We start from the raw sequence: 14,185 nt of genomic DNA, 5'->3' as shown, positions 1-14,185 counted from the left end.
CATGTCAGCATTCCAGAAGATCAGTGACAAGTGCTCCCCACATCAATTCAGACACATCAAATATGTATGTCAATTAGCAAAAGACATCCACCACATTCTTGTCACCAATAACATCATAGCTGACCACTTTCCTCATATCTGCAGCCTAACACCAGTTTCAAATTACAAAGACCTTGCCAGTGCTCATTCTTCTGATCCAGAGTTTCAAATTTACTGAATGACTCCTCCACTGGCCTATGCCTCTAAACTGTTGGATGCACCATGTGACACAACAAGTAAATGGTGCGATGTATCTAGAAACAAACCAAGGCCTTACATCACATCTCAGTTTTGACAGATAGTTTTTGACAGTGTCCACAATCTGGCACAAGCTGTGGCCAGTCCCACACTCAAACAGATGATTGATTGATTTGTGTGGCCTTCAGTCAGGAAAGAAACAGTGCCAACACAGCAAGATCAAAAGTCATTTGCATGCAAATGAGGACATTTTCTGGTTTCAACAGCATGATTCAGCTATGCCCACATTGACTTAGATGTTTCCCTTTCCCCACCTGAAGGCTACACATTTATACTCAAGGCAGTGAACAGATGCATGTGGTGGGCAGGGGCTGTTCCAATCGAAGACATATCTGCTGAGATGACCACTTGAGACTTGGGTGGCACATTTTGGTTGTCCTCTTCACACCACTACAGACCAAGGGTGAAAGTTTGAATCTATGGGGACATTCATCCTATAGTGACCAAACACTTTTGGTGTAAATAGTGTGGAAGCTCTTTGTGACAGTAACACAATTTCAGTGTGAGCTGCACAATGCAATTGTACTGGTGCTATGCTTAATAAAGAGTATTCTACAGATGTGTTGTCTCTATTTGTAGCTTACTACCATCATACCATCCCACTTCCTACATCAGTGACCACACATCAACTGGAGATATGCACAAATTCACCTCCAAGCTCAAACACGCTTAATACATAGTGTCAATGTGGCTGCCGTACACCACATCACGTGGACAGTGTGTGAATCCAATTGTGAAAACTTAGCACACAAATAATCCATTTTCGTGGCCATTAGCCAACAGTGGCATGACACCATATCAACAATGCAGCTTACAATGAACCCATTAACTGATTTAAGTACAGTGCATTCCACAGACTCCCTTGAGTGCTTTCTCAATTCTAAACACCTCTGCAGCACCACTTTTACGTCACCCACATCTTCCACACTGTGCAACATATTTCAACAATTGCAATTCACCATGCAACAACCAACTACTCATGACCAACTGGCAGCGTTCTTGCCTTGCAGACTTCAAAGGCATAGTGCAACCACAAGTAAATTGATGTCTGGGCAGTGCTCAGTTCAAACTACCACTTTCCACTGCCAAGAATCTGAACCTGTGGTTCACGATCATCTACTGCATTTCTCAGACAACCGGTACCTTTGATGGCTAATCAAAGTATGTGCACCAAACCAGTAACCTCGTGGGCCACTCAGAACTAATTTATGATATCATCCAGTTGCCTCCATCAGAGAACTGATATGAGATGGCAGTGTTGCTATAGAGACAATTCCACTTGCCAGGACAGCAACTGGGTCATATCTCTGGCACTACCTCTGCTCCTCAGCCAATCCAGCTTTTATACTGGACGCCACACTATAGGTACTCTGGTTGATTAGGCTATCGACAGACCTACAGCTCACCATGCTCGTGAATGAGACAGAGCCAATTGGAAGGCGCATGCATAAGGCTGACAGAATGTTCACTGTCGTTAACCATAGGCAAAAAGTAACAGTGTCTCAAGTTCAACTCAGCAACACACACTGTGGATCCCACCCAATGCCACGCCTCTTCATACAGCATTCTTCTATTGCACGTCACTATTTCGCTCTGTGGAATTGAAACATTTATATTTTGTAACAGACGCCATCAAACTATATTCAGGACAGTGGAAATTTAAATGTCCTGTGGTACCTCTCCTGCTCCCAGTCGGCCAGTTTGACAGCCTGCCCCTCTTCTTTTTTTTTTAAAAAAAAAAAAAAAAAAGAAGAAGTAAAAAAAAAAAAATAAATAAATATCGAAATTAATAGCGGATGGGATTATTTGTAATCGGGAGAACAAGAACTCTTCAGAAAATTTGCACTATTTATTGCCTATTAGCTAAAATTTGCTGTTTTGTGTACATAAAATTAAATATAGGATACATAAAACCAATGAAGACAAGAGACATGCAAGAAAGTACACATTTCTTCAATCCTTAACTCCTAGAGTTTTTTCTCTCTGATCTTGCTACAGCTTTACATGGCATGCTTCCATTTCTGCAAAAGAATCTATTACCTCATCAAAGTTCATCAACCAATTTACTACATGAAAAATCGAAATGTCGTTATCTAATACCGAAAAAGCTGTTAACAGAAATAATATCCAAGACTGGTGTGGTTTCTTGATCTGATTACGTCTATTTTGCCAGCGTCTGCTAGATAAAACAAAATAGGCCTTTCTAATATTGCAGCAATTTTGTAACACACACAAAATAAACGAGGCTGTTTTGGCCCAAATGGTCATTTTTATAACATGACCGAATATAATTCATGGAGTACCAATATCAAATGCCTATTAGGCCTACTACAAGCAAAAAGCTTATGGTAGGAAATAGTTTCACATTTCATTAATATGCACCAGTTTCTCAAGCATGAGATCAAAAAGTATTATGAAATTTTTATATCAATTTGGAATAGTTTCACATTTCATTAATATGCACCAGTTTCTCAAGCATGAGATCAAAAAGTATTATGAAATTTTTATATCAATTTGGAATCACCTTATTCTTCCATAATTTGTGTGATGTCCCCGTTTTTTCTCATTCCTCATTCTAACAAACAATCTTGTCATCACCAATTCTGTAGCTATTCCTGCCACAATCACCGGTTCAGTTATCCCACGATTATTCTCCGGTTAGACATTGTTACATGTTCGTACAAAACATTTTCCGCATTACTTCCACAATAGAACTTAAGCGGCTGCTAGCCGGGAACTGTACAACTGGTCCTTACTAGCATAGTAACCTGACCAAAAATTCTCTGTCAAAATTTCATTTTCTTGGATATAACCAGAAGGTAATACATGATCTTTCTCACCTATTATTCTGGTAGTCTGTATCTATGGATTTCGCTAGTAATTATAACAACGCTGATGATTCGCAAACCCAGTCAACCACATAATCAGACAGTGAATGGCATTCACCTAAAGCCTCCCACCCTTGTACAAAAACAAATTTCCCGTGCCTTATCTTTCCAGTCTCCCACCACCTCCCAAAGTCCCACAGTCCAGCCACAGAGGAGCATTCTCCTCATAACTCAGTACCATCCGGGACTGGAGCAACTCACTTACATCCTCCGCCAGGGTTTCGATTACCTCTTGTCATGTCCTGAAATGAGAAATGTCCTACCCACTATCCTTCCCACCCCTCCTACAGTGGTATTCCGCCACCCACCGAACCTACACAATATACTCGTCCATCCTTACACAACCCCTGCTCCCAATCCCTTACCTCATGGCTCATACCCCTGTAATAGACCTAGATGCAAGACCTGTCCCATACATCCTCCTACCACCACCTATTCCAGTCCGGTCACTAACATTACCTATCACATCAAAGGCAGGACTACCTGTGAAACCAGTCATGTGATCTACAAGCTAAGCTGCAACCACTGTGCTGCATTCTATGTAGGCATGACAACTGACAAGCTGTCTGTCCGCATGAACGACCACCGACAAACTGTGGCCAAAAAACGAGTAGACCACCTGTAGCTGAACACGCTGCCAAACATGATACCCCTCATCTCAATGACTGCTTCACAGCCTGTGCCATATGGATCCTTCCCACCAAAACCAGCTTTTCTGAACTGCGCAGGTGGGAACTTTCCCTGCAATACGTCCTACATTCCCATTAACCCTCCTGGCCTCAACCTTCGTTAGTCACTGTCTTCACCCATCCAGCCCCCACCATGTACCCATTCCAGCACTACACAGCCGTCATTTCACCGCCACACCCAGTCTTTTAATTTCTTTTATTTTTATATCTCTCCTTTCCGCTACTTACCCCCTCCCCCCTCCGCACCTTCTCTCCTACCCTCCATCTAAACTGCAACACTTCACTGTCCGCCACTCCCACCATACTATCCCTCCCCCTCCCTGCCCCTCCTTACCCCCACCCAGCCACCACTCCCATCGTGCACTGGTACTGCTGCTCGCAGTGTAGTTTCAGCTCTCTGAGACTGCAGACACATGTGCAAGTTGCGTTTGCGTGTGTGTGTGTGTGTGTGTGTGTGTGTGTGTGTTAGTGTGTGTGCGCGTGTGTGTATGTGTGTCTATTGCTGACAAAGGCCTTAATGGCCAAAAGCTATGATTGTGTGAATCTTTTTATTGTGCCTATCGCGACTCAGCATCTCTGCTATATGGTGAGTAGCACTTTGCTTCTCTCGTATTGTTACATTCCATCCTGGATTTTCCATTGTTTGATTCATCTGAATAATCGATAGACCAACGTATGCTGGGTGCTAGGCGCCTTTTCCCAGCAGCATCTAGCTGTTTGCTGCGACTGCTTGCACAGCCAACAGCCACATTCCTGTAGCCACAAGCGGGAGAATCTACTGCTCAAACGCGACTCAACTGCGCATGCGCATGAGCCCGCTCGTAACTGCTAAAATGAATCTAATGTAAACAGTTGTGACTTCACGCTCATCGGAGGCAATTTGTTGTTATGAAGCATTGCATAGTCTTCCTAAAACCTTTGAGACATTTTGCTTTTGGCAGACCCTTGCATGAGCACTGTGTGTCATTGTTGTATATGGAAAATTTCCTTTACAGTTTAAGTTATTTTCATTTTTTTTCTCTCATTTATGTTTTATTGTTGAAGTATTATTCTGCAGTAGTGGGATACAGTAATGTTCTTTGTTAGAGTATCGGTTCTTACCAGTCAAAATTACAAAAATTTAACAGAAAACTAAAACAATGAAAAATTCCCAGGTTTTTCCTGGTTTTCTCCCAGATTAAAACATTCCCGGGTTTTTCCTCGGTCGTATACACCTTGTAATCCCCAATGATGGAAGGAAAGAGAGCTAAGAACAAGGACTTCCTCTTGGAGGAAGATCCATAAAATACACCACAGAGGCAATGGAGGTTGAACTAAAGATCAAATATCCTTCGCCATATTGCTACAATGGATAAAAAGTAAAATGCAGTCGACAGCCCATGTGTCATTTGCTAAAACAGCCAGTAACTCAGATGACGCACATACATTCGAATGTAAGTGTTTCAAAGAGGGCATTCAATCAGGAAATGGTGAACTGTCAAAGGTTGATGACAATTAGCACAAAGTGGAGGAGGATCACCACTTAACAAATGATGGCTAAAACATCAGTGTCCAATACACAACCCAGCTAAAATGGTCTCCTCGCGGTGAGAGGGGCGAGGGGAGGTCGGCCAAGCAGCCGGGAGAGGTTTAATTCCGTAGAGCCTGTTCCCACAAAGTAAAGACCAGTGGCGATGTCAAAGTGACACCACCTGCTGACAGAGGGCAATCACCGGAAGGAATGGAAGAACCAGCGGGCAGAGGTAGGACGGCTGCAACCTCAGCAGCAGTGTCAGCAGCCTCATCTCCTGTCAGACCGACATGACCAAGGAGCCACATAAACATCAAAGGGGCTCCCTCAACAGCGAGCAACTGAAAGTTTTCTCGGACCTGTTGCACTAAGGGATGGACTGCGTACAGCACACAGAGGCTCTGAAGGGCACTGAGAGGATCTGAGCAGATGAAACAATTCAAAAGCCTGTGTTGCTGGATGTACTACATGGCCTATTACAGAGCAGAAAGCTCTTCTGTAAATACTCAGCAGTGTTCCGGAAGCCTATAATGAAAATGGTTGGTGACAATGATGAAGGCACACCTGACAACACGAGCAGTCTGAGAACCACGAGTGTACACAGAGGTACTATCACTAAGTTCCGTGCGAAGGTTGAGAAACTTACAGCAATAGATGGAATTTAGAGTAGTGTCCTTCGGAAGCAAATGAAGTCCGAGGTGAACACAAGCCACCACATGAAGCCAAGGTACAAAGGTTTCACACCCATCTGAAAAGTGGCAGGTAGAGTGAAGTTAAGCTGCCGGAGCAATAGCCGAAAGTGAACTCTGTGAGGTAACAGAGAAGAGGGACATGCCCCATACTGGCTGCAGTAGCCACCAGACAGATCGCGGGAGGCGCACATCGGCACGGCGCGTCACGGACGGTAGTTGCCGCAAGTAGAGTCCCGTCCACCAGAGGGCACGTGAGAATTCGGACGCGACCTCTGCCGGCCTAACAATGACAACAACTCAGGTAGCACGGGCCGTGCCCAGTCAGTTAACATCGGGCCTGCCTGGGACTCAGTCCTGGTCTATGCTAAGTGAAGTGCTACGTAAACGTGAACAGTGTTACTACACTGGCGGTCAAAAGAGTCACCGAAGAAGGAAGCAGAGGATTGGTGGCCAAGCACAACAGACAAATGGCACGTGTATCTGCTGGGGAGAACACGACATCGGTTTGTCAGCGGTAGTTTGGCAACTTCTGTGTAGAGACTCTCAAATGGGCTAGTGTTGAAGGCACTAGTGGCCAAACAGATTCCACGATGGTAGGTTGTATTTATATGTCATACGACAGACAGACCTACAGATGCATAAACAAAACACCCATAGTCCAGTTTCGAATGGACAAGGGATTGGTACAAATAGAGGAGTGCAGTCCGAACCACACCCCAGGAAGTACTGCTGAGGACACGGGGGGGCACTGAGGGACCGGATACAGCGGACAGCCAGGTACGACACACGGGAGGCTCGAGAAAGTTTGCTATCGAGCACGAGCCCCAGGAATTTCGTAGTTTCAGTGAATGGAAGGGCAACAGGCCCAAGGTGTAAAGATGGTGGAAGAAACCCACTGCACCACCAGAAATTCATACAAAGAGGTTTATCAGTGGAAAAGCAAAAGCCACTGTCAATGCTTCACAAAGATGATCGAGAAAACGCTCAAGATGCTGCTCAAGGAGACTAGTTCAAAGAGAACTGCAACAGATGGCAGAATCATCAACGAAAAGGGAGCTGGAGATGCCCGGAGGGAGACAGGCCATAATAGGGTTAGTGATGATAGCAAAGAGGATGACACTCAGGTCCACATAGAGGTGTTTGACAAGGAAGAACTCACACACATCTTGAAAATTCTGTCTCTTAAAAATTCCTGAAGGGAAAGGGTCTAGTGGCCTCAGAAGGCCCACATGTAGAGAGTACAGAGGACACCAGTCCCCCAACAGGTATCGTAGGCTCTCTCCAAAACAAACAACATGGCCACAGTCTGGTATTTCCACAGAAAACTGTTCGTGACATGGGGCAACAAAGTGACAAGACGGTCAACTGCAGAACGGCGTGCTCAAAATCTAAATTGTGCGGTAGTTAGTAAATTGCGAGACTCGAGCCATCGTACTAGCTAGGCATGAATCGTGTGTTCAGTCACCTTGCAAACACAGCTGGTGAGAGAAATGGGGTGATAGCTAGAAGGAAGGTGTTTATCCTTACTGGCCTTATGTACGGTTACGACAGTGGCTTCACACTGGCATCTGGGAAACGTGCTATCTGCCCACACACAATTGTATGTATTAAGGAAGAAAGTGCTTGCCCGCAAGAGAAAGTTCTGGAACATCTGAATGGGAACATTGTCCGGTCTTAGGGTAGAAGATCGTATTGAAGTGAGAGATTGATCTAGGCCCCTCATAGTAAAGGCGGCATTGTAGCATTCACAATTCTGAGCAGAGTAGGCTATCACCCGAGCCTTCTCCACCACTCGTTTCCAATGGAAGAAGACAAGGTGACAGTGGGTGGAGCTCAAAATCACCGCAAAATAGTAGCCCGAGGTGTTGGAGATGGCAATGGGGTCCGCAATGACAACATCTGCTACAGTCCGGCAGGAAATTGGAGAATGGACCTCGGTCCCAGAGAGCTGACAGAAGTTGGTACACGTGACGAAAGAGGCTGTGGAACTATTAAGAGAACTAGTAAATGAGATCCTGCTAGCCTTTTTGCTATTCCAAAGAATGTAATGTGAATGCAACTGTTTATAATGAATGCAGCATGCCACTGTAGGATCCAGCATAAAAATGCAGAGAGCACGCCTCCACACACTAACTGCACCGTGCCACACCTCAGCCCACCAAGGGGCTGGGAGATGTGCAGTAAAGGTGAAGTGCAAGGAATGAAATGTTCTGTGGTGGTAAGGTATTCTACCCGGTCACCACAACTGGGAAATTATGTTTGTCAAAAGTCAGCAGGGAGGGGTAAAGCCTCCAGAGAGCCTTAGAAAGCTGCCAGTTGGGTTTACACATAGGTGGGATAGGATGGTTTGGTTGGTTGGTTGTTTGGAGAAGGAGACCAGACAGCGAGGTCATCGGTCTCATTGGATTAGGGAAGGATGGGGAAGGAAGTCGGCCGTGTCCTTTCAGAGGAACCATCCCGGCATTTGCCTGGGGTGATTTAGGGAAATCACGGAAAACCTAAATCAGGATGGCCGGACGCGGGATTGAACCATCGTCCTCCCGAATGCGAGTCCGGTGTCTAACCACTGCGCCACCTCGCTCGGTGGTGGGATAGGACTCAGTAAACGGATAGCATACAGGAAATGGCCACTCAAGCACATGTTAAAGAGAACGGACCACTCGAGATGATGGGCAAGCTGGGCAGTGCAGAAGGATAGGTCCAAATGGGAATAGGTGTGCGTGGAGTCTGAAAGGAACATGGGTGCTCCAGTGTTAAGGCAGATGGGGATGAATTGATTGAAAAGATCAGCCAAGAGGGCACCTTTCAGGCAGGTTCTGGAAGAGCCCCAAAGGGGATGGTGCACATTAAAGTTACCAAGCAGCAGAAAGGGGTGAGAGAGTTGCCCAATAAGCTGGGGAAAGTCTGCCCTGTTGGCACGGAATGATGGAGTGATGTAGATGGTACAAAGAGAAAATGTGAAGCGAGAAAGAAAAATGCAGATTGCAACAGTTTGCAGTCAGGTGATCAGTGAGATGGTTTGACTATGAACGTCATCCCAGATGAGCAGCATGACTCCCCCACGAGATGAAATCCCATCCTCGATGGGAAGCTCGAAGCGAACCGGTAAGAAATGTGAGAGGTCAAACTGGTCATGAGGACACAATTTTGTTTCCTGGAAGCAGAAAATAAGTGGATGCTGCAGTTACAAGAGCAACCGTAATTCCTTCATGTGGGATCTAACACCACAAATGTTCCATTGGAGGAGAGTAAAGGAGACGAGGGAAAAATGGAGGGTTGCCACATCGGCAGCTGCCAAATGCCTGCCTTCGAAGACTCACGGCTACAGGGTGAAGAGGCTGGACAATCCTGGTCCACGAGATCTACAGAGGCATTAGTAGCCTCACTGGCTCGGCCTGCGGATTCTGGGGCAGAAAAATGCCTGGCGAAGTGCACCAGAGAAACGGTGGTCAGCCAGGTGAGGGTTTCGTGCAATGACACCGTCGAACAGGATCTCCGAGTTGGTCAAGCAGAAGACCATTTACCTTTGTTTGATTTCTTGGAGCCTTTGCGATTAGCAGAAGACTCGGATGTTTGTTGTCTGGAGGAACATAAAAAGTCCTCATGAGAGTTTTCCTTCTGTCCTTTCCAGCCTGCCGGTTGTGTAGCAAGTGATTCCACCACTGGAGGTGAAAATTTGGGGACCCGTTGCATGGCTGGAGGAGAAGAAGACAGGGATGCTACCGTGACATTACGCGATTTTACAACCCTTGTGCTGAATTTGATGTCACAAGTCTGTGTGACCTCGTCCTTCGCGGAGAGAGGTGTAGCAATAACAGTACTGCAAGTGCCAAGACTTTTGACTAGCTAACGACTCGGGAGTGACAGGGTGAGGCACTTTTCCTTTCACCCGGCTCTGCTGGATGGCCCGCTCATTGAGATACACAGGATATTCTCAGGATGAGGCTCAACGGTCACCATAGCAATTGATACAGCGGGGAGGAGGAGGCAGGCAATCACCTTCGTGAGCATTCCTACCACAAGTAACACATTGGGCCGGGTTTTGACAGGACATTAGAGTGTGGCTGTAATGTTAACATTGGCAGCAGCACATCAGGTTAGTGTGGTTGTAATGTTGACACTGGCAGCAGTGCATCTGATTCAGAATGCATGGTCGGACCTTGATGACTTATATGGTATAGCCAACCAATAGACAATATCATATTTAACCAGATGAATGAAGAAAGTTGTACTTAAAAAGTAAACCAATGTAGGTAGAAGAGAGTCTTCTGCTTGAGAAGAAATCACTTATGCAGTTCCACAAGGCTAAATTTTACATCCACTACAATTTCCCATTCATGTAAATGATCTGCCATCTAATATACAAGGATCATTCAACAAAGACTGAGACTCACACTGAAAAAACTTTATTAACTAATAATCAATCAAAAATAAAATTATCCCCCTCAGTACAGGCACCATTAAGAGATATGTACTTGTCCCATCTTCTCATCCACTTTCAGAAGACGTCCTCAAACCCATTTGTTAATAATTGCTTGAAAAGTGCGTCTAAAGCCATCACTGCATTCATTTTGGGAGTTGAATCAACGTCTATTGAGATCCTTTTTTGCAGCAGGGTACAAAAAAAAGTCACACAGAGCAAACGGAGCCATGGGGTGGAAATCATATAAATGGCCTTCTCAGTCAAAAATGTTGCAACGGCTGCTGAAACGTGAGGCAGCACATTATGGTGGTGCAGTTTCCACTTTCATAGAATCCCCTCCTTTTCTCAGAGATACAATTTTTCATCAGTTGCTGAAGGACATTCTTATAACACTCTGATTCACCGACCTCTGAGAACTTACTGCATGTACAATGTAAAATGTGATCACTAAGGCATTATTGGCTGATTTCTGGACACGGACTGTTTTGCAGTGATACTGTTCATTCTGAACCCACTCTATACTCTGTCTTTTGATTTCAGGGTCATAACAATATAGCCAAGATTCATTGGCAGTGATGATGATTTTCCAGCAATTAACCCCTTCATCCTCGACACATTGTCTTTGTAAGTTCCAAATATCAACACTGTTCTGTTTTTGCAGGAGTCAGTAGTACAGGAATCCAGCAAATGTGCACAGTTGTGACACGTTTAAATGACAGATCAAAATGGTGTTAGCACTTGCCACAGAAGTTTCCAGCATTTTTGCAAGTGTCTACCAATCAGATGAGAGTCCTTGCATGACTACAGCTGAAATGTTGACTGTGACGGTAAGGGCATAGGTGTGGGCTCCTTCCCCTCCTTTAAGCTCACAACTCCGCCTTCTGGCTTTGGAAGCTTTATTCCATCTGAAACGTGCTGCAGACTCACCATAGGATCTGTGAAGATCTTGAAGTGTTTCTAAGGCTGTCTTCCTCAGCAGAATGCAAAGCTTAATTGCATAACATTACTCTCAACTTTTTGCCACTGTAAATTTTAGAGGTGGCTCGTGCTACAGCTACATTCAAGACACAACTGCCTCTGAACAGTTGAGGTCAGACAGGGGTGACAGTCAAGAACGCTTAATAGTACATAAAGCAGTCACTTGGTGCCAGTGCATTGGTCTTTTCAGCACACTTGAAAATTAGTTTGTCTTTGTTGCAGGTGAGACTAGTATTGTACTCAGGCTGAACATACATATAGAACAGAAGAAGTAGTTAGTAATATTCTTAAAAATATTACTGAATGGGTTTCTGTGAATGGGCTCATTTCCAATTTCAAAAAGACACAACATATTCAGTTCCATACATCTAGAGGTACTACACCAATGGTAGGTATAACACATAGCAAGGAATTGATTGATTGATTTTTATTTGGTCCCATTTCATTACATTTTGTACAAAGTGTGTACTTGTAATATAGGACGGGACAACTTAAACCTAATTTCTTGCAATATTTAACCAATTTAATACATCAAAGTGGCAATACTTATAATAATGTTGCATACATTTTCAACCATTTTTTAATTCCAGGAAAATTATTTACTTATTATACACATATTTATATTTTTCTCTTAGTATTCATACTCTCAAGTTATTTACATATCATAATATGTTAATTTACTTACAGTACCTCGGTAACAATAATAGTATCATTTTTCTTTCATTGATACATATACTCCTCCACACTATAAAATTCTTTTTCCATTAAATAATCCTTTAAAAGTTTTTGGAATGTCATTTTTCTCACATTGTCCTGTAAACTCTTTGGAAGCCACTTCATGAGTTTGACACCCATGATAACTTTGGTAGAAGCTTCAAAAATTTTAGGAGTCTATATTGATGAGCATTTAAACTGAAAAGTAAACACATTTTGGAGTTCCTAAAATGACTTAGCTAGGCCACATTTGTGCTCTGAATCATTGCACACACTGGGGTGAGACAAACCAATAAGCTGAAATTTTTGTGTATTTTCATTCAATAATGGCATATGAAATAATGTTTTGGGGTAACTTATCACTAATAGAGAAAATCTTCATTGCTCAAAAATGTGGGGTGCTCACCCACAATCATCTTGTACACATCTGTTTACGTAATTAGGTGCCTTGGCTGCTGCTTTGCAATATATTTATTCTTCCATGATTTTTGTTGTAAATAATCCACTGCAACTCAAAAGGAGCAATGACATACATATGAGGGCTGTTCAAAAAGTAAGGTGACTTTTCAAATCATGTGGGCAACGTACATTTGATTATCTTTTTTTTTTTTATGTTGGTACACATGTCCCGAACATACGTTCACAGTTTCAAGTGTACAGCATACTTAATTTGTTTTTGACAGATAGAAAGGTTAGATGTGTTTTAGTGTGGTTGGTAATTTTTGATTATTATAAAAAATGGAGCACAGATTTTGCATTAAATTTTGTGTGAAAAATGGAATCAACCACTCTAAAACACTTGAAATGTTGACAGTGGCATACAGTGAGTCTGCTCTAAGTAAAAAAAAAAATGTTTACAAGTGATACAAGCTCTTCCAAGACGGCCGACAAGATGCCAATGACGAACCTCACTCTGGACGCCCAGCACGTCAACAACAGATGATAACATCGAAGTTGTGATGAAAATTTCTTTGGAAAACCATTGAATTACCATATGAGAAGATGCTGAAGATGTTGACATATCAGTCAGTGCTACTGACAAGGGATTTCAAATTGGTTCCGTATTTCTGGCACACAAGCAGCTTGTAGTGAAATTGCGTGCTTATGGAATATCATCTCAGTTATGTGACTGGCTTCACGATTTCATGTCAGAGGTCACACTTCGTAGTAATTGACCGAAAGTCATTGAGTAAACCAGTGTTCCCCAACGTAGTGTTATATGCCCTCGGCTGATCCTTATCTATATAAACGATTTAGGAGACAATCTGAGCAGCCATCTTAGGTTGTTTGCTGATGATGCTTGTCGCATATCATCTAGTAAACTAATTGGTCGATCAAAACAAATTGCAAAATGATTTAGAAAAGATATCTGAATGGTGCAAAAATTGGCAATTGACCCTAAATAATGGAAAGTGTGAGATCATCCACATCAGTGATAAAAGGAATCCGTTAAACTTCAATTATGCAATAAATCAATCTAAAAATCTAAAGGCCATAAGTTAAACTAAATTCCTAGGAATTACAATTATGAACAGCTTAAATTGGAAAGGGCACACAGAAAATGTTGTGGGGAGGGCAAACCAAAAATTGTGTTTTATTAGCAGAAAATTTAGAAAATGTAACAGATCTACTACACTATGCTTGTCTGTTCTCTTTTGGAGTACTTCTGCACGGTCTGGGATCCTAACCAGATAGGGTTAATGGAGTACATCAAGAAAGTTCAAAGAAGAGCAGCACTTTTGTATTATCGTGAAATAGGGGAGAGACTGTCACAGACATGATATAGGATTTGGGATGAACACCATTAAAATAAAGGCGTTTTTCATTGCTGTGGAATCTTCTCATGATGTTTCAGTCACCAACTTTCTCCTCCAAATGTGAAAATATTTTGCTCATGCCGACTTACATATGGAGAAACAATCAACATAATAAAAATAAGGGAAATCAAAACTTGCATAGAAAGATAAAGGAGTTCGTTTTTTCCACACGCTGTT

The sequence above is a fragment of the Schistocerca cancellata genome, chromosome 5 (genome assembly GCF_023864275.1).
Source record: "Schistocerca cancellata isolate TAMUIC-IGC-003103 chromosome 5, iqSchCanc2.1, whole genome shotgun sequence".
Classification (NCBI taxonomy): Eukaryota; Metazoa; Arthropoda; class Insecta; order Orthoptera; family Acrididae; genus Schistocerca; species Schistocerca cancellata.
Note: the sequence above shows the minus strand (reverse complement) of the source record.